This window comes from Peromyscus maniculatus, chromosome 11 (genome assembly GCF_049852395.1).
Source record: "Peromyscus maniculatus bairdii isolate BWxNUB_F1_BW_parent chromosome 11, HU_Pman_BW_mat_3.1, whole genome shotgun sequence".
In the NCBI taxonomy this organism is placed as follows: domain Eukaryota; kingdom Metazoa; phylum Chordata; class Mammalia; order Rodentia; family Cricetidae; genus Peromyscus; species Peromyscus maniculatus.
In genome coordinates this window covers 53,805,719-53,830,452 of record NC_134862.1, presented here as the reverse complement: position 1 = coordinate 53,830,452, position 24,734 = coordinate 53,805,719, and the positions used below count along the sequence as shown (strand labels likewise).

General features: G+C 39.8%; 1 long non-coding RNA gene across 1 annotated transcript in view; it reads right to left on the bottom strand.

Moving 5' to 3' along the window:
- Window positions 1–2,583: 2,583 nt before the first annotated feature.
- Window positions 2,584–24,734, bottom strand: part of LOC143267798 (uncharacterized) — a 291,852-nt gene continuing 269,701 nt past the window's right edge. Inside the window, exon 3 of the long non-coding RNA XR_013043318.1 lies at window positions 2,584–3,083. This is a non-coding gene — a long non-coding RNA (uncharacterized LOC143267798). The remainder of the gene's footprint in view (window positions 3,084–24,734) is intronic.

Below are 24,734 nucleotides of genomic sequence, written 5' to 3'. Positions count from 1 at the left end.
AACCTCAGTTCACCCCATTCCTTTAACTGAAATTAAGTCACTATGATAATAGCATGGTGTTTAACACCAAGGAAGTACTCAAGAGATTTGTAGTCCATTCTTCTAACTCTAATTTATCTATATTACTGTAAATATTAGTCCTGGACTTGCTTCCTCAGCCCTAGAACTAACGTGAAAATTAGCTTTCTACCTATATCTGTGGTGTGATGCACTAAGGAGGTGCTGCTTTGGGGAAGTCCTTAGCTCGGGATGTCATCCTGGATTTCCAGTTGTTCCTCCACGGAACCACCCTCAGGTAAAAGGCAACCCCACTTCCCATGGCTGGACTTTCCTGACTTCTGAAATAGGAGATTCATGCCATTGTCAGTAGTAGGTCTCTACTGCTTATGGGATGTCAATGAAATGAGAGGGAACGGGGAAAGAAAGGAAGTAAAGAAGGGATGCGACAGTGGGAGGCAAGGAAAGCAAAGGCAGAGAGAAAGGCAGAAACAGAAAAATGGAAACAAGTAGTAGCTAGCTTAACTTTTATTTCATATTGAATAAAATTGAAAAATAAAGCCATATTCTTTTCTTCCTAGGCACTAATGTATACATACATATGAATTAACAAAGACTAACTTTTTTTTTTTTTTGAGACAGGGTTTCTCTGTGTAGCTTTGCACCTTTCCTGGAACTCACTTGGTAGCCCAGGCTGGCCTCGAACTCACAGAGATCTGCCTGTCTCTGCCTCCCGAGTGCTGGGATTAAAGGTGTGCACCACCAACGCCCGGCCAAAGACTAACTTTTAACTATTTAAAGTTATTTTAAAAAATCAATTTTCTTGATGTTTATCTTTCAAAATCCTAAGACTAGTTGCTATTATATGAACCAAAAGAGAAATTTAAAAAAAAAAAGAAAAAGAAACAAAAAATTTAAACAAAAACTGTCCTGTATTTAAATTTGCTCTGTAAAGGCTATTTATAAGGTCAAGTACACTGCAGGTCACTATTAATCAGACCATAATGTCTCACACCATAGGTAGGTTTAAAGCTCAGATTCCAATATAAGTGATTTTCTTCTGTATCCAATCTATCCTCTCATTTCATCCCAGAACCCATCATCTGTAGACAGAGTTTCACTGCGTCTCAGCAGCTGCTCCCAAATAATCATTCAGAGACATATTATTAATTATAAATGCTTGGCCAATAGCTCAGGCTGGTTACTAGCTAACTCTTACATTTTAAATTAACCCATATTTCTTATCTAGCCTCTGCCATGTAGCTGTACCTTCTTTCAACACAGCATGTTTATCTTGCTTCTCTCTGCAACTTTCATGACTCCTGAGACTCTACCCTTCTTCCTCCTAGCATCTTCTGTCTGGCTGTCCTGCCTATACCCTCTGCCTAGCTACCAGCTAGTCAGCTCTTTTATTAAACCAATCAGGAAGTGCCTTGGCAAAGACACATCTTCACAGTGTACAAAAAGATTATTCCACAACATTTCCCACTTTTTATCTAATCAAAAAAGAAGGTCTTTCGCCACACCGGGGGAGACCTATGAACTGTGGACTAGTGGCTGTGGAGCCCCATGGGACTGGACTAGGCCCTCTGTATATGGGAGGCAGTTGTTTAGACAGGCCAGAGGATCGGGATCCATCCCTGATACATGGGCAGGCTTTTGGGAGCCCAGTGCCTGAGGTGTGGCACCTTGCACAGTCTTGGTGCAGCAGGGAGGGGTTTGGACCTGCCTCAGCTTGGTGTGCCAAGCTCTGCTGACTCTCCATGGGAGACTTTGATTTGGAAGATGTGGGGATGGGGGGTGGCTTGGGAGGGAGGGCTGGAGGGTGGGAGGAGGGAGAAATTGAGATCTGTGAGTAGTATGTAGGGTGAGTAGAAAAATTTTTAATAAAAAAATGGAGAAAAAAAGAAGGTCTTAACTTTAACATAGTACAACTATATATAACAAAAGAAACAATTATCAAGTAAGAAATACAATTACATATCCAGTCCATTTGTATTTGGCAAAATTAAAGAAAATACTCTATTATCTATCTTATCTTTGGGAGTCTAAATTTTATACCTCATTTACTTTTTGTTTTAACTAAAGAAAACTATAAGTTTAATTATTCAGTCTTTAATGCCCTCAAAGACCTCAGAAGGGTATAATGCTATCTAGTGGCAGGGACAACTGGCTGCCTGGACAGTCAACCAAAGTTCCTCTGTAATGTTGGGGCATCCATCTTTAGCCTACAAGCCTAGAACATCTGAAAGACTGTTCTGTGAAGCAGGGAATTTTGAAGGACTGTCCTACCCTGTGTTGGCAAAGTTCAGCAGTCACTTTTCTTTGTGTCCTGCTTGTCCAGTTTGGACAGCAACCACCAACTCAAGTTCACTCACCATCACTAAATAGCAAGATCAGTTTTCTTTATACTTAACTAAAATAATTAATTCACCTTGGGTCTACATCATTACCAACACAAAGCAAAATACATAATTTATGATCTCAATAATCATTTTCATAATTTTAATTGAAGTATAATTACATAAGTTTTCACTTTATCTTTCCTCCCTCTAACCCCTCCCATACTTCCCTGATAGCCTCTTTTTCATTGACTATTGTTACATACACACACATATGTGTGTACATATATATACACATGTGTGTGCATGTATATATATATATATATATGTGTGTGTATGTATATGTGTGTGTGCATGTGTGTACTTGAGTCCATTTTTGTTTTCTACATGTATGTGGTTTCAGAACTGACCACTTTGTGTTAGGTAGCCTGTTAGGGGGTCTTATCCCTGGGAAAGGCTAATTCTCCCTCAGCAGTAGCCTATATTTTTTGTCTAGGGAATTTCCCCCTTCCATATTATCATATCTATTGATATTGTCATTGTCATGGTCTCGTTTAAACAGGCATTTCTAGAAAAGACAGTCTTACAGCAGAGTTCCTGGTGCTCTGGCTTTTACACTCTTCCCACTGCTTCTTCAAGGATGTCCCCTGAGCAGATACAGGAGCTGTGATGTAGATGTATCCACTGGGCTAGGGTCTCTGCGATCTCTGCATTGTATCCAGCTGTGGTTTTCTGAATGAGTTTCTGTTTGCCATAAAGAGAAGATTTTGATGAGAGGTGGTAACTACACTTACATATGGGCCCATACGTTTTAAATCTTATAACTACATTCAAGAATCATTTGAAGTGGTAAGGTTTGTCCTGTGCTGGATGATTTGATGGTATCAGGCACCAGTTTGGTCTCAGTCAGTTTACAGAGGAATTTTTCTCCTTCTCCAGAATGTCCCAAGTCATTCCTGGTTTCTAAGAACAAAAAAGGTTATTATTCCACTCTGTGTTAGGACTTTGGAAACCAAAGAGATGTATTAGCCTTCCTCTAAATACACTTAGTAACCACGGCCGAGATTTATGTCAGTGTCTCTTTGCTACGATGACTCCTCCTGATTCACATAATGTGCTGGCTGATTCTCATCAGTGATTGTGAAATATCTCCTCTATTACTTGAATTATTTAAATAATGATTAAGAAGATGGCCAGACATGGTGTGTGGGAATATACATAAATGGTTCTATAAGCCTTAAAACTTATGTCTATAATTAGAGGTATATACATATACATATATATATACATATATATATATACATATTTGCATCTGTGATGGAAAGAATTTATATCTTCTTGGCACTAACTATTTCAATCACTAAATTCTATGGTTATAAATGTATCCAGTTAAATATATAAATACAATTATTTTAGTTAATTTGTTTATTTACTTTATGTGCATGAGTGTATTGTCTGCATGTATGTCTGTGCACCACATGTGTGTCTGGTATCCAGGGAAGCCAGAAGAGGGTATGGTATGCTCTGAAACTAAATTTATAGCTGGTATGCACCCTCATGTGCGTGCTAGGAAGAAAAGCCAGTGTTCTTAATTCCTAAGCCATGTCTCCATCCCTTACAAACATAATGATTTTAAAACAGAAAAAAAGAAATGTTTCTATTTATTAAGTGCATATTATACACTTAGTTTCAAATCAAGCACTTTATATCTGTCATATCTGTTAAAGTCCCACAGCATTCCAAGTCAAGTCCTATGGTTCAGACTGGAGATGGAGCTACTCTGTCACTAATCAAGTTTCCTATGAAAGCAAAGGTACCCAACCAATAGGGCAGTTCAAGCAGCCCATGCCAAGGACTGGGAAAGCACAGCACATATTCTGCCTCTATAAGGTACATTTGAATTACAAAGCCTTGCTTTTCACTTGTAACTCAGGAAAAGAAAACTACCTCCTGATGTGAGGATAATGGGTGAAAGAAAAACATAAGAAATAAACATAACCAGCAAGAAGAGACTAACTCAGTGTCTCTTTGCTTCCTCCAAGTCCCCTTTTTCCCCAGGTGCCATCACCTTCTTTCCCCTGAGGTCACAGGTTAACTAACCAGTGAAGCTAAAAGCAGCTTTGGTGACTACCTAGTGATGTCATTTAACAAATGAAGATAATCAAACACAATGTACTTAAAGCCAGAAACACAACAAGGGAGAGGCAAGCATTTTACAAAAACCATCCTAAGTTCCTTGTGGTTTCTATAGTACCTGTCTAAGTAGTGTGCCCTAGAATAAAATAAATATATCACCCACTCTCCACAAACTTTCCCATTCTCCACTTATCCTTGACAGAATGCAATACACATGCATTCTGTCAAGGTGATGATATATGGGTCCAGGTGTGTGTACATAATGATAGACTGGAAAGGAGCCCATGTGCCCTATTTAAAGGCTGTAGTTATGATCCTAAGACTTTGCTGATCCGAGCCTGGTATAGGGATGGATGCTATATTCCTAGCATTTTTGGTGGTGGAGGCAAGAAGGTCAAGAGTTCAAGGTTACCCTCAACTACATCAGGATTTTGAGCCCAGCCTGAGCTACATGGGACTCTATTAAAAAAAAAAAAATTAAAGAAACGTTGATCCCTTCTTGCCAGCTATGTTGCCAGAAGAGATGGACATCTGCAGAGTGGTGTGAAAGATGCATAGTTTTCAAGCACCAAAGAAGCTAACCACAGTACCAGTTGGTTCTATCTCTGGCAATAGACAGTCTTAGGAAAATATATCCTCCATAATGTAATAGCATCTTTATAAGACCTACACTCAGTAAAGGAAACAGAGTAAAATATGCAATTCTTTTTTCTCTTACTTTATCTTACTTGCTTGCATTTTAAGTTGGGTTAAAAAGTAAACCTGAATGGAGCTGTGCCAGCATGTAGTCCTTCTCAGTTACTGAAGTTGGAGTATGAGCAGGTGCTTTGCAAATATTTGTCAATTGATTTATTGGTTTTACAACAGCTGGTAACTTTTCTACTCTCCAGGTATACTTGTCAATTTCCTTTTCCTTTCCTTAAACACTGTCTGTGAACATTTCCTGAGTGTCTGCAACCTCCCAGTCTCTGTCACTACCTTTGAAGAACTCGAAGTGTGGAGTAGGACAAAGGCATGTCATGAAATAACTCTTTTTGGTGGTGTGTAAACATTACATTGGAAGTATTTACCTTTAAAGTGGCATTGACTTTTCTCCCAAACCACCACATCTCACATCGCCACAAAAGGACTCAGAAGCTTTTGAAAAAATGCAACTGCCAGTAATGATGAATATGAAGATTCTAGACATAATGTATGAGAACGGATGTACGTGGTTTTTGTAAGCGCCATGTGGTTATGTGGGACCCGCATATTGAACAGAGGCAGAGACACTTCGCCTAAAACTTCCTTTTGCAGCTTGCGGATGTAAATGAGGCTCTGTGGAAGTCTTTGCTTCCGGAATAACAAGGCTGACTAACCAGCAAAGCTTCATGTTGCTCATTTCAGCAGTAGTTGACTTTTCTTGAGGCGATATATAAAACTTGTACAAAACACAGCAAAGGAGCTTGGGTCAACCACATTAAGGAGGGCATTTCTGTTGGCTGCGTCAGGGATTCTGTGTGCTGAAATTTAAAAGAAACAAAGTCAAAAGATGTTGGCTTACATGAATGGAATCTCTCAGCATGTGAGATCAAAATCATGGGATTGAGAAAAAAGTGATTCAGCAGCTTTTGTTTAAGTTAAACTCCCAAAATTATTCTAGACAGAATGACATGCCAAATACCTACTGTCTGCATAATGCAGTTTTAGATATTTAGATGAAAAGATAGAGAAGATGTGCTTCAGATCCTCAGAGAATTTTCAACCAATTAACAAAGTAACCTTCAGGCTTATAAAAGAAGAAGAAGGAGGAGGAGGAGGAGGAGGAGGAGGAGGAGGAGGAGGAGGAGGAGGAGAAGGAGAAGGAGAAGGAGAAGGAGAAGGAGGAGAAAGGAGAAAGGAGAAAGGAGGAGGAGGAGGAGGAGGAGGAGGAGGAGGAGGAGGAGGAGGAGGAGGAGGAGAAGGAGAAGGAGAAGGAGAAGGAGAAGGAGAAGGAGAAGGAGAAGGAGAAGAAGAAGAAGAAGAAGAAGAAGAAGAAGAAGAAGAAGAAGAAGAAGAAGAAGAAGAAGAAGAAGAAGAAGAAGAAGAAGAAGAAGAAGAAGAAGAAGAAGAAGAAAAGAAGAAGGAGAAGAAGAAAAGAAAAAGAAAATCTGGTAAAAAGTTAGAAGTTAGCCCGGTGACCAGGGCTGATAACCAGAGATCTGTGTGCAGTGGGGGAGCAGTACCAAAGAGTTTGAGCAATGCAGAGAGAAACCGCTCTCAATTGAGATTGGAAAATGAACGAAGGTGAGAGTTCCATGATGAGGAAAGACAGAGGAGCAGAGGAACAGTGCAGTGGATGCTTTAGGGGTTTCAGGAAGCAGACGGGACTCACTTGACTGTAGAAAGGTGACCTGGGGAGGAGAGAGGGCTTCCGGTGGCAGTTGGTGTTGAATCAAAACACAACACTGACACAAAACCAAGGGGCTTACACCTCCCCCAAAAGATCGCAGTGGGTCACTGAGTAGGTGTCACCAGCACACTGTGACACAAGCCTGAAGGTCCCATGCAGGGGACGGACCAGGAGTCGGAATTACGACAGGAGCCTTGGGAAAGATAAAGGGGCTCCATTAGACCCAAACCAGCATTCCTTCCAATACATACATTGATCAATACTTATTTTGATTTGAACACACTCTTTGTATAAATTATATTTCACTTTACACTAAAATAAATTTATTAGGACCACCGACTGTAATATGTTAATTCTTTCGGAACTTTCTTATTTTCTCGTGAGAAATTTCCTTCCCCCTTTTGAGAATCCATGTTATCCTGCAGTTTCCCTTTTTGATTTCTTGAAACCATATGTGGGAAAGGACATCCCTATAAACAGTGTTGTCTCCAATGATATTTAATTATAATGTATTTATTTATGTATTTAATGTGTGTGTGTTTCTGTGGTGTGTGTGTGTGTCTATGTGTGAGTGTGTGTGTGTGTGTGTGTGTGAGAGAGAGAGAGAGAGAGAGAGAGAGAGAGGGAGGGAGGGAGGGAGGGAGGGAGGGAGGGAGGGAGGGAGAGAGAGAGAGAGAGAGAGAGAGAGAGAGAGAGAGAGAGAGAGAGAGAGAGAGAGAAGTGATGTATACATGTGGAGATCAGAGGACTTGCGTCCGAAGGATCAAATTCAGGACCTCTGGCTTTTCAGCAGGGACCTTCCCCACCATGCCGTCTCACAGAACCACAGTGGCATTCTTGTGTAGGACTTCAGCACACTCGCTGTTTGAGAGTGGCTCTCCGCTGGTGGGCTACAGAGTTGGCAGCATGGTCTTTGTGCACTACACAACTTCCATGCACTATCACAATAACACAATCAACTACGATGGATCAATGTCAGTCAGGACGTGTACTATCAATTTTGTTTCTTGAGTGTTACCCCTTTGGGTCCATAGACTGTCAAAATCCATCTTGCTAGGTTTTCAAAACTATGCAATTGGAAAATTGAGTGACTTGCTACCTCATTTGGACTTACTGTGTAGATACTGTGATGATATTAAGATAAACAGCTCAGACAGCTGCTAGCAGGTTCACCTCTTAACCTGAGTATGATTAGAGCCCATCAAATTTGGCCTTTAACAATTTAGTCTGGGTTGATCTTAAAGCACTCAGAGGGCTGACACATATTCAGGACATGACAGAGGGAGGGTTCATCTTTGCTTGATCAATGTCCACAGGGTCACGAAGGTAATGTCCAACATAATGCTGTCCTGCTTATTCCCACCTAGCCCTGAACTAAACTCTCTCAGTTTATTTCTTCATATCTTACTCCTATCAACTGAATGGGTAAAGATTCACCAGAATCATCTTTGGGGGATCCAATACTGAGTCACATGGTCTTATCTATCTCATAATCCACAGAGCATTTATTAGTTTTTAACACTAAACCAACATAATTTTTTTTCTTTTTTGGTTTTTCGAGACAGGTTTTTCTGTGTAGCTTTGCGCCTTTCCTGGATCTCACTCTGTAGACCAGGCTGGCCTCGAACTCACAAAGATCGACCTGCCTCTGCCTCCCAAGCACTAGGATTAAAGGCGTGCGCCACCACCACCCAGCTGCAACATAATTTTTTTTAACACTAAGCCATCCAAAGAAAAATAAAACCCACAAATAACACATTTCTATGCCTAGTAATATCAATTTACAACATATAAGAGTATGCCCATGTGCCTGTGGGTGTCCATAAACCTGTGAACACATGTGTAAATGCCAGATGATAACATCTAGTATTTTCCTGGATCACATCTTTATTTTTCCAGGCAAGATCTCTGACTGAGCCTAGAAACTCACCAATGCAGCTAGGCTGCCCAGCCAATGATCTCACGAGATCTGACTTGTTTCTTCAACCACCCCCCCATCCCTGAGCATGGAGCCACACATGCGCATCGCTGGGCCTGACTTCTACAGACTGCTGGGCATCCAGAACTCCAGACTTCTTGTTTGTATGGCAGTTACTTTACCAACTGAGCTATCTTCTTGACCCCAATTTATAACCTTTTTGAAAAAAATACAAATTAATTAATCAAAAGATCCTGTAAGATACTTCCTCGATTCTTAACATCCAAGTCCAAACAGCATTTTTCTGAAAACAATAAAATTTACCAAGTCAGACCAAACAGAAAGACAAGTACATGTTTTGTCTCAGAACTTAAGTGTTTTAATAAAACATTCTTCTTGGGGCCATAAAATCCAAAAACGTTATTTTAATCAGAAACATAGTGAGTTCTAAGAGATTTTCAAATGAGATCTATAAACCTATTTTATTTCAAAACAAGTTATATGTATATATAATATGCATAGATTATTGTAATAAACATTCAGCAGTTCTGTTTGAATAGTATACTGACAGCTATGGGAATGAAATGGTGGTTTTGTCATTACACCACCACTGTGAAGTGTAGACCTAACACCAAGCTCAGGGGACAGTCGATGTGAAGTTCTCACACTCAGGGTAAGAGGTGAGCCACCCAGGCACCGAGCTGGGCTACTTCTCTATGACGTCACGTCTATGCACAACATAGAAACAGAGGACTTGGTCACTCAGTTCTGTGTGCTATCAGAAATGTTAGTTATCTTGTTCTTATTGTTGTGCTTTTGATCCAAAGGTTAAGCCCTACCTGAGGGATCCTGAGGATACAGGAGAAGAGGGGCAGTATTCCCCTAAAAGATAGTGCTTCAACCACTACTCAAAGGACTGGCAGCGATACCCTCAATCCACAGCATACGCTTAAGAGAGGTAATCGTACAATGGTTTTCCCCAAGGCTTAGTTCAAGCATGTTCAATATCTGAGACAGTAAATAGGAAGCCCTTTCCTTAATTCTGCGGAAACACAGAGATTGCTGGTATGGCAGATTTGCTAATCTTGTATTTATAGCTACTACAACCAACTATGCAAAGTCTGAGATGAGATGAGATGTGGACCCCGACACATACTATTTATGACACCTGAAGATAGACAAGGACCGTAAAACAGCATACATTTCAAAGCTACTGTGTTATTTTCTCTCAGTCCATGTTAACAAATTCTAGTCATGTGAACACATGGACTTCCCAGTTTACCATTCATTTTGTTTTATTTATTTAAATGATTACTGAAACACATCAAATGCTAGGGACATTATCAGTCTCTACCTACATACAAATGGACTGACTACATATGAATAGCGGAGAGATAAAAAATTAAATAAATGGTGCTTGTGTGTACATGTACTTACCATTTTTAGAACTGTGGTGGGTGTTAAAACAAGGGCTAAGTGGAAGGAGGGTCTATGTAACAGAGAAGTTAAGCAGAGGAAGTGTGATTTGAGGTGAAAATTGAAGACTAGGAAAGGATGAATCAAGCAGAAGGAATAGGGTATAGTGGTGGGTTAACTTGTGAATGTGGAACTTCACACCTAGGAACATTTTGAACTTTAACACATAAGACATAAGAGTCAACAAGACTAACAACCAAAAGACCCAGTAGTAATTACAGAAAACAAAATTAAATCACATTCTCTAATTTTCTTTGTTCTTAGTCTCTTGGGCATCAATAATTGCTCAGCAAGTGCTTTTAAACTCTTGCTAATGACTTAACTGATTTTCAAAGTATAGTCACAAGACCCAGAGATAAACGGTTTTATGAAAATAAATGATAATCCTTGGACCTACCCTGTGGTCATTAGATGTGAAAGATGCAGCATTGAATATCAGGCTAGGTGCTACATACTGTATCAACTAATTTTACATTCCCTCATGAGGAACGCACAACACAGTCTAAGAAGTAAGACTTAAGCCTGAAAATACAACTCCAATGGGAGATTGTTAGGACTCGTGTGAAAATTGATGTAAATAACTGGGAAGCACAGAGGCTGAAAGACAAAGGAAATACCAGAGCAGAACTACAATCACCACGTGCTTGCCTATGATACGTACTTGAAAGTGGAAGTGAGGTCAGACTCTGTGAACTCCAAAAGACTCGGGAAAGAGCCTTTAAGACGCAGAACACAGAGTCCCCATGATGCAGAGTCCATGTAATGCTATAGAGGACGTAACCTTACATTGCTAGTTCCACAGAGTCCTGTCCACCATTCTCAACTACAGATGGCCTAAGAAAGACAGAAGGAAGTGATACAAAGGAGAGGGTACAGAAATACCAAGCAAGCATGACAACAGCCCCTGGGTCTTCAATCTAGAACAGTCTATCTGAGTCACACAAACTCATTAAGTCTCAACCTTATCTGTTAAAGACCAGGACACAAGGTATTTCTGCAGCAACTTTTGGCCTTATCAACAAATAATTATTTGTTCCTGTCGTTGACTCATGGCAATGCTCATCAGATTACAGATTCATTGGCTGATCAAGTAACTATCACCTCGATTATCAGCATTGAGAGTGGGCAGATCATGGACCATGAATTCAGAAAAGCTGGGGTCCACTTCCTATGTGATTTTGATAAAATTACTTAAACACGCACATTTTTCATTGGTTTTCATACTTAGTGTGGTATCTGTTAACTTGAGGCTTGTTGAAAGAACTAATAAGAAAGTTTCAAAGTGAGAACTGGCTCTTACAGTGGTGGATACAGATTAAGTGCTCAAAATGTCCCATCAGTGAATGAAGTCAGAATGACCAAGGCATTCTCCTGTGAGCTTCCGTAGGACTTGGCATTCAGCATTAGCTATTCTTATATTATACTGTGCTGGAAAAGAATTCTCAAGTCTTAAAATTTCCAGCCACCAACAACGGGTAATTTTGTTTTGCCTTTGCTTCTCCAAATGACTGATAGAAGCATGGCATGGAGCATAAACTCAAGAACCTCTGTTAAAATTTCTACCACTACCTAGTATAGCATTTTCCAAATCCCTTCTCAGCTTTCCAGTCAGCTGGCTCTAAGGTGCTGGTAAGTTGTGTAGTTTCCCCTAACACAACCTCATTGACCTTCACCCTTTCTACAGAAGTTTGCATATCCATATTTAAGAACTGTGATGTTTAATTTTTTCCCACTGACTAACCAGTGACTGCAGAGACATGAGGTTGGTTGAAACGCCAAGAAAGAAGAGGAAGGAAGTGAACTTTCCCTAGATGTTATTATTTATGTCACAAATTTGCCCAAGATAGTTTTAGTACCATTACATGAAAACGTATCCCAAACATAGACATTGGTCTTTCAGCAATATCAAGGCCCCAGAGCATAAGCCCTCTGTCAAAACAATACTGGCAAATAAATAAGTGAATTAAATAAATAAATAAGACACTAGCAAGTGAACATAATAACAATTTGGGTACATGATCTTCTGAGGATTTTCATTCTTCAAATTCTCTAGGTTAGTTATCATTCCCTCAATTCACTTAACATAAGGCCCTCAGGGAAATATCTGCTTACTTCATTTGATTCCCAGGGATCTCACTCTCTAGACTTCCCCTCATGGACCCACCCTTTACTCTTTGATGGTTCCTGCCCTCTTTTCAATCTCCCAATACTGAAGTTCTTCTCTGTCTACATCTGCCTTGTGGGAGCTCTCACCTAGCCGTGTGTATTTGTGGATTTCTTCTGAGTTGATGCCTCTATCTCTCATTCTCTTTTAAAATCCAGACTACTATATCCAAATCTTTATTTAGTCTGTGCCCTTAGATATATAACAAGCCTTACAAATTCAACATTTCTCAACCTGAGCTCTTGGTTCTAATTTGCCTATTCACCTTTTATCACCTGCCATGGTGAGAACACAGAGTGCCCACTCTCTAGAGGATAAAACAATTAGATACTGTATTGGAAATGAATAGCAGCCCTTACTGGTCAGCCAAGTGTATTAACTCCTCAATTGTATGCCTTCTTGCATCTGGATATGTAAAAGATAAATTTCTAAAACTTATGGATCACTTCAGATGTGCTAGTGTTTTTGGGATACAAACAGACAAAGACTCCAAACCACATGAAGAAACCACACAAGAAAAAAGGATATAATTAGTACTTAGCACAGAATACTAATGAGTCTGAGATCACAAATTCATGACAGAAAAGATCAAGTGCATAGTATCTGATTCACCTTCACATGACCATACCATTGAGTTTCTGTAGTGAAGAGAAAGCAGCCGGGCTGTGTATACCTTCCCTCTGGAGTTTTCAGAAGGTGGCTTAGCCTACCTGTTCTGCCTTTCAATTACTGGGTCTAAAAAGGTTAATTTGGGGGAAACTCAGTGAATGATACCACAAAGAATCCAAACTTTCCTACTTTAAATAAAGTGTAGGTGTCTTAAAGGAAGATACCCGTTAATATCAAGCTGAGCCTCTTAACATATTCCAGGAACCAAAAAGTTTTCACCATTAGTCACTTTCACAGGAGCTCTACACCATGGACTTCTGCCCTTGAATCAAGAATGTTATGAGGACACCAGAGATTCAGCTTCCATGACAAAATGTTGGGGATTTCTCAGGGAGCTCCCTTTCTCTTAAGCATTTTCAAATAAGTCTAGAAGCTAGGTACATGTACAAAGATAAATATTAGACAGTCACATACTAACTCAGATGTACTATATAGGACTCCAGGAATGCATCAATCATCCATGTATTCCCCTAAGTCTTTTTTGTTTTATTTTGTTGTTCTTGTTATTATTGCTTTTCATAACTAGGGGTTAAATATGGGTCCTCACACATGATAGGTGAGCACTCTACTATTAAACTACATCCATAGTCCTCCCACCCCCACTTGATTATCATTTCCATGAATTGGAAAGTATAATGAGAGTGATATGGGTTAAAATTATGTACCATATACCATAGACTATGAAGTAAAGTAACATGGGGTATTTTACCTTGACTTATATACCACTTGCTTAGTGAGAGTGTTAAGAACATCACTCTTCTCCAACATAGCTGGGCCCTCTGAGCAGATGGATGGAGAAGTTAGCATTACACAGGAGAGGCTTTGTTGCCCAAGCATGTTCACTCTGACTTGTTTGTGCTACCTACCATTTGGTACCCTCCACCAGATCATAATACAGCAAGAATACCCCCCCACTAGAAGTCAAAAGGATGCTGGTGGCATTTCCTTGAACCTCCAGTACCATTGGCTAAATGACATTCTTTTTAAATAAACTACACAGCCAAGGACATTCTGTTATAGTACAGAAAAGACACCTGACATGGTCAAGAAATGTTTGTAATAAAATTAAGAACAAAAAAGGAAAATTTAAACCAGAAAAATTTTAATTTTCGTCAGAATGTTTACATTTTGTCTTTACTTAATGGTATAATCCCTACGTGAAATGCATGAGACTCTGAGTTCCTTGATCAGATCCAGAAAACAAAAACGGAGCTGGTGGTTTAGGCTTTGCTTGGTTAAAAGAGAAGATCACTAGAAGATTTTGAGCATGGAAGGAATGATCAGCTCCCCTTTATTCTAAGTTCTCACTACCTGTTATATGGAGACTAGACTGAAGAATATAGACAGAATGTGAAATGGAAAAAGAAAGACTAGGATGGCATCAATATCATTGGGAAAAAAAGAACACAGTAATGTCTTAAGCCACATTAGTAGCAGAAAAAATGGTGAGAAGCAAAATATATTCTTGATATATTTTGAAGAGAAAGTTCACAAGAAATATACCTTAGACTGTAGATGAAAGGAATCAAGGTTGGCAATATAGATTATGGCCTAAGTACTTGGAAAATGGAGTTCCGGTAGTTCCATGGAGAGTAAATAGAATTTGATAAGATGCAGCTAAGCACAATGGGAAATATAGAGAGCCTAGCTTTGAGAAACCAATTAAACCAGTGGTTCTCAACCTTCCTAATACAACATGTTAATACAGCTTTTCTTTGCTACTTAGTAACTGTAATTTGGCTAGCGTTATGAATTGTAATGTAAACATTTTTGAAGTTAGAGGTTTGCAAAGGGGTCATGACCCACAGGTTGAAAAAAAATCACTGAATTAAACAGTCAAATGGAGATTCTTAAATTTTGAGTCAGCATTTACAGATATGTCAGAACTTAAACAGGAGAAACATGAGGAGCAAGCCTTGGGACACTCCAAACCTGTCAAGTGACAAAGGGTAACACACAACAGAAAATAAAAGGGATTGTCAGTGTAGTACGGGAAAAACCAGGCTTGCCTGGACCCTAAGTGAAACAAATGTTTAAAGGAGGAAATAGTGACCAGCTCTATCTTACTCTATTCACAAGTCAGGTAAGAGAGATTCAAACATGGGACTTGGTTTTAATGTTAAAGATAAGAGCAATTTACCATTTCCATAGACTTATTCCTACTACATTTCATTAAGCATAGGTGTACGTGCCAGCATGTGAGGATTTCCACATGAGAGCTGGGACATTTGGCTTTCCTTGAGCTGGAGTTACATATGGTTGATTCCCCTGACCTGACATGGGTTCGGAGAACAGCAGGTGTTCTCAACCTTTATCATATCTACCCAGCACAAGAGCAGATTCTATAGAATCTTTCAAACCAAAGGACTCATTGGGGATTAAATGACTCTTTCATTTGCTGCTGGAGATAGCAAGGGTAGTTGGGTTTTGTTGTTTTGTTTGCTTTGGATGAGCAATAAAAAGGAGAAAGCAGGCAATGGCTAAAGGAAGATGATAAGATCCAGAGCTCTGGGGTTTTAGAAAAAGAAGAGTAGACAAAGTATAGAAACATGCTGATGGGAGAGACTGTGCTAGGATGGTGGGAGACGAGGGAGCATCGGGGAGCGTCGGGCCAGCAGCTAGAGAAGAACTGCTGAAAAACTAGCCTTTATAGGAGAGGAAGTGGCCCTGGACCCAGCACAAAAAAAAATTCATCCTTGGAACCAGGAGAGGTGTAACAATTTGTCACAGTCTCATGTGCTTGGAGTCTCACATAACTGAAATGAAAGTAAAATTAAGACCTACTTCTTTACTTCCATCTCTAGTTCACTTGGGTCCCTGGCCCCAGCAGGTTTCCATTTTACTAACCAGAAAGCTCTTTTCATGCTAAAAGCTGATTTGTTTATAAGGAGGAAGTGTGAGGGAGTAGACTTTTTCTTTTTTAGTTTTAATAAGGAATCCTGATTCAATTGATTATTTATATTGAAAAGGCAATGCTTCTCCTCCCCACAAGGCAGTTCAAATTTCAACATCATCCTGATGTCAACTATTTTTATAGAAAATGTAACCTGATCACATTTTAGAGACAACCAAGTGATAGATTAAAACACATAATATTTGAGCTCAACAAAATGATTTTCTGTAAATGAAATGAGTCACATTCTACAGTGAAACTTTACATATATATTCATCAGCATTATCAGCAGATGAATATCAAAGCTGTATCTCAGATTGTGATATCAAGTTTCAATTCCTACTTATTCTACAAACACATATCAAGCACATACTAAGTACTGCAACAGTGGACAAACAAAAAGCTGGTTGGTTTTACAAAGCTTATTACATTCAGGGAAAACCTGTAGAACACAAGGCAGTCAACAAGAAAAAATTCAGTATATAGCAAAGCCTTAAGCTCAATGAACAAAAATACATCCAAGAAAAGAGAATAGGTCAATCATTTGCAATATGAATAGTATGTTCAGGTTAAATCTCCCTGAAAAGTTGACAGGGCAGAGACTTGAAGATGACGAGGGTATGAGCCATGTAAGAGAGAGCTTTCTCCAAGAGATCAAAGGCCAGGTAGAAAGCACCATGAATGCAAAAGTTTAGAGCAGCGAGGATGCCTGAAGTATTAAAGGGTGTCAAGAGGCCAGCTTGAGGATAAAGGGAAGTCCAAGGGAAGATTGGCTACATAATGCACAGCCACAATTTTTAGGCTCAACTTAAAATTATTAGGAATTAAAAAATGACATCAGAAATAATTGTTTTATATTTACCTGAAATTAAATATAATACAAAAAATGTCGACCTCGGTTGCCTCCCAGAATGTGAAGGTAAGGCCTTACTGCTAAAGGAAGGATGAACTCCAGGCACAGACTTGGAGGAATTCTACAGGTGGGCACCCCTGTAGAAGCTTGATGCCTGATGATTAGTTCTCACAGTATCAGGGGATGCTTTGCAAGATGCCAAGGGAGAGGGACATTTGGGAGTTCTACTCAACTGGAAGTCTATGAGCTACACCAAAGACAGGACTGACTACATGTTCACAATAGGAAATGGTAGCACTTGAATCTTGAGGTGTTACTGCCAGCTGTCCAATTGGAGTTAAGGTCCACACAAAAGGACAGAAATCGTGCCTGGTACTGTAACACTAGTCAGCTACACATGACTGGAGAAGTCATAGACCTGAGAGGAAGACCTGCTACTACCACTGTCCTAAACCAGTATAATTTCTAATTGCATCTAAATAATTATTCCCATACCAACAGATAAGTGCAGCTTTCACCCCTCATCAAAGAAACTTTTTTGCAGCAGAAGGAGGTCATTATAGATAAGACAGAGCTAGTCAAAATACAGAGAATAGCTGACTAAGTTGCACACTCCAACCACACATCCTGACACAATTCCTGTACATAAGGCTTAGGGAACATTGAAGAATAAGGTATAATATTGGGAAACAGTGTAAGAACCAGGGGACCAGGAAGTCTGCTATGAGATTGTGACTTCTAGCTATAAGAGGAAGCTACACCCATGAAATCTTAACAGCATGGCTCCCTAAACAAGACCTGAACAATTCCAACATTAGCTCACATCCCTATGTAGATAAGGGAAAATTTCATGGGGACCTACCCCTGAATGGAGAGCTATAAGCAATAAACAACTGCTAAGAGAAGTAGAATTAGTAGTCTTCCTCAGGGATGAGTCCCCTGGTGGGTTATCCAATACCAAGTGGCCAACCCTAGAAACATATACATGTAGGCAACACTGAACAGATAAAGCAGGTTGCAGTTATCTATTGATTCATGTGTATGTATGTATGTATGAACAATGCTTAAATAAGAGGAGGCTGTAAATTTGAGGGGGGATGGCATTGGGTAAGACAAATAGGAAAGAGAGGGAGGGTGAAAATGATATAATTATATATTAATTAAATAAAAATTAAATTAGATGATGCATTTCTTAAAAAAGAATCTTAAAGCCTTAATCTATGCATGGAGACCCTCTGATTACAGAGCTTTGCATGAATTAGTAAAAAGTAAGTTAGATGATGTATTTTTTTAAAAGAAGAATCCCAGAGCCTTAATCTATGCATGGGGACCCTCTGAATACAGAGCTTCACAAAACTTCATAGGTAACACATCTGTGAAATGTCTTTAATAGGATATATGGTCAGCACTAGTCAATCATGGGGAAGGACAGCACATTCCAAGGGCCTTCTCCACCCTGGGGAATAATTAGAATATTACTGTGAGTGAAATGGGGTCCCACTGGAGTTTGTAAAGCAATCTGGCCTGGCCTGGGTTGTCTGCACTGAAGTTAGTCTAGGATCCAAGATGGATAAAGGGGACTAGCTGGAAGACTATCACAAAGGATGCTGATTGGAGATGATGATGGAAGTGATGAAAGGTCCTAGACCTTCGGACTCACAGGATTGGTGATGGGTTTCATGAAGAGAAAAAGACTGCTTCCAATAGGAGTAATGAATGACTCTAAACCCAAGGAACTAAGAAATGAATGACCACGAAGTTAGACAAGGAAATCTGAGGGAAGGGCAAGGCAGATATGTCGGCCTAAGTAGGGTTAGGAGTTGAAATAGCAACCTGGAAGTTGGAGAATCCTCTTAGCACCTCACTGAAGGTTGGCAGCTGGATCTGTATTAAGTGTGTGACAGAGCTGCAGAGCACAAATTTGAATGTAGTTAAGAAAATCTCAGTATTTAGCAGCCAAAAGTACAAGTCTCAACTGACCCAGAGTCTTCAAAAGTTCAAGTCATGCTAAAATTCTTCCTTAGGGACCACATTGCTATTGGCTATGAATAAATATATAAAACAAACATATATATATATATATATACACACACATATACACACACACACACACACACACACACACACACACACACACACACACACATATATATATATATATATATATATATATATATATATATACTTCTTTATCCAGCCCTCTTTTTAAAAAGCATTTCACTGCCTCAATTAACAGCATGCCCTGGCTGAAACTGAACAGCAAAGAATTTGAAATGTGACTAAGACAAAGTTAGTAGAAACTGCATGAAATACCATAGTTAGCTTTGGCTACCAGCAAAGATAATTTCACTTGATTTTGGAAGGGACTATTTATTCTTTGTCATCTCCTGACTGCCCTGTTTGTTACATAAATGTAAAGATCTATATCTACCTCTGCATTGCTAACAGCAATTTAAATACAGATAAATAATATGTATGCTAGTAAATATTCCAGGCTAGGCATACAAGTCAGGGACCTGAGTTGATGTTGTATGTTATTTTTCTTTGTCAGTGAGGACAAAAAAAAAATATTTAAAAGGGATAAGAAGTATTAGAATTGTGTCTGAACTCTTCCTTGCATCTGGAAAAAAAAAAAAGAGTGGGTCTTGACTTCTTTGTAGGAATTACTTGTGTGAAGTGGAACTGTCATCCGTCTATAGGTATTAGAATGCCTCATGAGGACCTAGGGTCAAAGGCAGGTATACAGTTAGTCAAGACTGTTTCTTTGACTGTTTAGAACCAGACTCAGGACTCTCAGCACATTAGACAGTGGCCAGTGGCAGTGGGTTCTGTAATGGGGGGCACCAACAGGGAAGACACATTCTAGGGAAGAAAGGCATCAAAGAGCCAGGAGCATTGCAAGTCAGAGGAGGGGATGCGGAGCCATGTGGTGAATGCGTGCCGGGGGGTGAGGGGTGTGGGTCGAAAGGTAATTAGAAAACGCTGTGAGAGATGGGTTCAGCAGTTCCAGTGCTACATGGTCAGAGCCACTCTAATTTATTCAGCTGACGTGTAATGGCTTCACACTCCCGCTATTCGGTAGAACGCATGGGAACTAGTGCCAACTGAAACATCGAGAGCTGATTTCTTTGAAATTAGGTCTCCTCTGATACGATTGTTTGCTGTAGCTAAGGAGCACCTCATTTCTAAAACTGATTGAATCGCATTATCCATGGAAAGATCCTTTCTCCATGCTTTTGAAGATTTTTTTTTCCCCTACCTTCTGCCACAGTAAGGGAAAAGGGTGCAAAAATACTGTTCACAGTTGAAATCCAAATAGGAGACAGATTCCCACCTAGGTAGTAACATTATGTACTCCATACTGTAAAAAGGAGAGCAAAGGTCTTGTTATTACTAACTCAGCATAATGTGATATAACAGTGTCTACACTGCTTATGGTTTAAGCATAAGATAAAACTGTGTTGTTCCCAGGCAGTGGGGTTCAGGGGTTGAGTACAGAGCTTTGTGCATGTTAGGCAAGCATTATATTGATGAGCTAGCCACCCTATTGTTTCATTTTATTTTAAAACAGAGTCTTGCTGAATTACCCAGGCTATCTTAGACCTTGCAATTCTCCTACCCTCAACCTCATGAGTAGTTTGAAATACAGGTCCACACCAGAACATCTAGTTTAGGATTTTCATTTAATGAATTTTTACTCAACTTATTATCACATTTGAGGAAGGCCTCTCTTTGGGGATTCATAAATGAGTAGAAAAGATTAATCAGTCTTCATATAAACAAAATAGTAAGTAAATCTCTTTGACGTGATTATAAAAAACACAATTATAACCTATGGATCTAAATTTTCTGCAAAAGACATAATTCTTTTACTTTATATCAAAACTAAAAACATGAAAAGTTATCTTTCTAAATATGAAAGAATAAATCATGGCTATATTAGGTACTAACTTCCTTGTTCTTATAATCCATGTAGGACAGTTTTTCTCAGTTTAGCCAAACAGAAGATGGGGCCAGATGATGGATGTAAGAAGCCCCCAGGCATCCTGCAGCACACTGAACAGTATCCTGTCCCCTCTCCATTACACCACCTCCCATTGTGATAATCCCAAATATCTTCTGAAGTTTTAAGGTGTCCCCTGGAGCAGTAACATCATCCTAGCTGAGAACCACTAATAACATCATTGTCTTCCAGACTGCTAGAGAGATGTAAATTCATTCTTATAAGTGAGTTTGTATTCTTTCATCTTGAGCAGTTGTTTGCACAATCTTCGATGACCAAAGATAACAAAGCTTTGCCAAAAGGACAATGTGACAGATCACAGCTCCCCAAAGGATTAAGTGACAGTATGCACGCACACATGCATGCTGTCACTTGGTGAAACATACAAAATGTCTGTTAGCTGTGTGTCATTCATCGACGACACAGTTGACTAACCTACTTCCTTCTCCAGAAGTGCAGCAGCCTAGAGACAAGTCTGAGGCATTTTCTGTCCACTCAGTAAAACCTGTGTCTAGCTGAGCTGAGTGACACACAGGAAGACCACAGAGTTGCTCTGATGGACCTGCTGGATTCTTATCTGTTGGCTGATAACCGTCCCCCTTTGACCACATTTCGAACACTAATATCCTCTAGGGCGATTATTTTTCATGTCAGACATTTAAAACACTTTATATTGACTTGAAATTGTATTCCATGGGGAGGAAAAAGCAGTATTTATAAACTTCTGACTGGATCATAAATAAATTCAAACATTTTTTTCACATCTGTGCGTTACATTCCCATTTCTTGACATTTGAAGAAAAACTAACTTTATACAAAGTTCATGAACTTAAAGCATTTCGTGGGCAGCATCCTGAGAGTTTCTGCAGCCAAACCTGCTTCATGATTAGATGAGTGAGCCATTTTATTTTCAATAATATAGGATATAAGATTATCTCAATACTACTGTAAAAATGGACGGGTTCCTGGCCCTGCTAGTTTTACTCTGGATTGTAGTTGAACTTGGATCTTGTTTTGCTGGCATTCGTGCATTATACTTTAAGGGCTTCAAATTGAAGAAGGCAAAAAGGAAGGGGGGGTGGTTTCACATCTGAAAATAATTCTTACACAATCTTTCACACAACAGATGTTTTCCATCCCCTCTACTTGTTACACTTTATTGTAGAGAACTACGAGACTCTTGATGGTATTTTTCAGGTAAGAATAATCAGGTAGTGTCAACAGAACAACACAGCACTTAAACTACTTTCAGGGCGTTTTTGTTTTTTTTTTTCTTAAGGAATCAAAAAGAAAATCGAGGGAGGAAGGGAGGCTTCTTAACTCCTGATCAGTGTGGAAGAGAAACTGGAGAACACGAAGGGACTGTTTCCACGGCTCCTGGAACCTAACTACATACTGAGACCAGTGGACTGCCCCTCACTCTGCAAAGGAAGGTCTCTATACATTTTATATTTTTATTCCTTAAAGTTTGAATTTCATGATAGAGGCAAAGAGAAGTATGAGATATTTTGTCCCTTCTTTTGTCAAAAGAAACAAAGGAAAAGAAAAAAAAAACCAGACCATTCAGTAGCGACTGTCTACGGAGGAGAAGCAAAACAGACTGAAAGCAAGAAAAGCCACAAAGGCCCAGCTGCAGTCAGTTCCTGTTCACGCTGCAGCATGTGACTAGCGTGGGCCCCTGAGCTGGGTGCATTTTGAATTTTCAAATTAGCAGTGTTCGTTTAGGGAGGAAACGGGCTTCAGCATAGTCTGCGAAAGAAAGGAGCATTCACAGAACTGTTATTCATAGAGACGTGTACAAAGAACTGCAATTCTTTAAATGCACCTCACCTGAAGTGTGAGTGAGAGGGGGGTGCAGTGTGTCCTATGGTGGGGAACTTCGGACTGAACACTCGGAACTAAGGTTCATAAACAGTTATTGGAATCTGAGAAAGAGTCAAACCTGAAACCTTGAGAAGCTAAGAGCTGGGGATTTCAGAACACACAGTAGAGTCGGAAGCTAGAAACTTGTTTGCCTTCTGGTGGCTTTCAGAGGTCAATTACATTATTTATCTCCAACTTCACCTTTGCAGGCAGATGTTCAAGTAGCTCTCTGCGTAACACCAATGTTATTATTTAGATCCATGGAGCTACCAAGTTCTTCATTTCTCTTGCCTTTCAGTAGTCCTCTCTGGCCTGCCTATGCATTTCCTTGTTGGGGTCTACATGCATCCCCTTGGATGAAAGCTATTTGGAAGTCTCATATTTATGTCTCCATTCTGAGTCTACCAGGACAATAAAGACTAATCCATTTATTTAAATACACTTGTGCCGGTGTCTTAAACTAGCAGCTTACATTTCAGGGGTATGAAGATGTTTTCTAGCTGCTCTAATTCCACCGCATGCCATATGCTGCTGCATGGCCCATAATATTTAGACAGTTCCCTAGCAACCCGTAAAATATAGCCTCCAGAACCCTGCATTCCGCCGAGTATGCATCAAGGACTGGGAAAATTCCCGAGGAGAGAAACCCCAGTACACACCCTGAAACGATCCCTCTATGGCAGTAACTGCCAGGGCAGGAACAGAGCCAGGTCTGAGATTTCATATGCAGAGCTGACTCTGATGTCTATAAAGACTATTTATATGTATATGTGACATTTATTTGTCACTATGATGTCTCCAGAGACTGTTTTGGTAATTCTAACGTCCTGCTCTTCTTTACAAGACTGAACCAAGAATGATCTGATAACCAAAGGACTCAGCATCCTACTTCACAGATACTTGCTCAGTCATGTCTGTTGCCACACACAATAGCTAGGAAATGGACACAACTTAAATGTCCTTCTACCAAGGAGTAAATAATGAAAATATGATGCACATCCACAATGGGATTCTATTCATCTGGGGAAAAAATGAAAAGAAAAGAAAATGGAATCATGAAATTAATAGGTAAATGTATGTATATACCGAGCCCGGTGCTGGTGGTGGCGGCGGCAGCACACGCCTTTAATCCCAGCACTCGGGAGGCAGAGGCAGGCAGATCTCTGTGAGTTCAAGGCCAGCCTGGTCTACAAAGCCAGTTCCAGGAAAGGTGCAAAGCTACACAGAGAAACCCTGTCTCGAAAAGCCATATATATATATACTGAATGAGGAGACCCAGACTCAGAAAGACAAATGCCACATACCCTTCCTTTTTTGTGGAAGAGAAAAACCTCCAAATCTGTCCAGTGTGAGTACATCACCTGGAATAACCCCAGAAACCAGGAAAGTAAAAAGGAACCATGGGATGGGAGGAGAACAAGATATAGAGATGGGAATAGTAAGACTCGGGTGCTGTGAAAGGGAAATGGGGAAAATGGGGAGGGATACATAAATAACACTAAATACATTTGAAAATATCATAGGGAATAGTATTATTTTATGTTTATTTAAATTGCTGTTATAAATGTATGTACAGATACACACACAGATAGTTTAACAGAAGTTCTGCTACTTGAGGTACAATGCTCCCACCAAAAGCACAGAAAAATTCCAATACTGGGTATGGGATACCTCATTTTAAAACGTCGGTCAGGGAAATCTTAGACTTCTCCAAAGAACAACATCGACTACCACCACTGCCCCTAGATGGCTCCCAGAAATTGAAGATAAGACCCTATTGCTAAATATGCTGCACACTTCAGACACAGTACTTGGAGAAATCAAGCTGGAATTTACCTGGAAGCCTCCTTGCTGAGAACTAGCTCTCATAATACCAGAAGGAGCTATGCCAGCTGCCAAGGGAGAAAAGCAGTCAACAGATTCATCCACCTGTTAAGGCTGTCAACCACAGAAATTATCAGAATGGCAAGATAGCCTGAAAGGTACAGTAATGACACTTATAATCTGGGGATAACCAGCAGAACTGCCTAAGTCTTAAAGTTCTCTCAA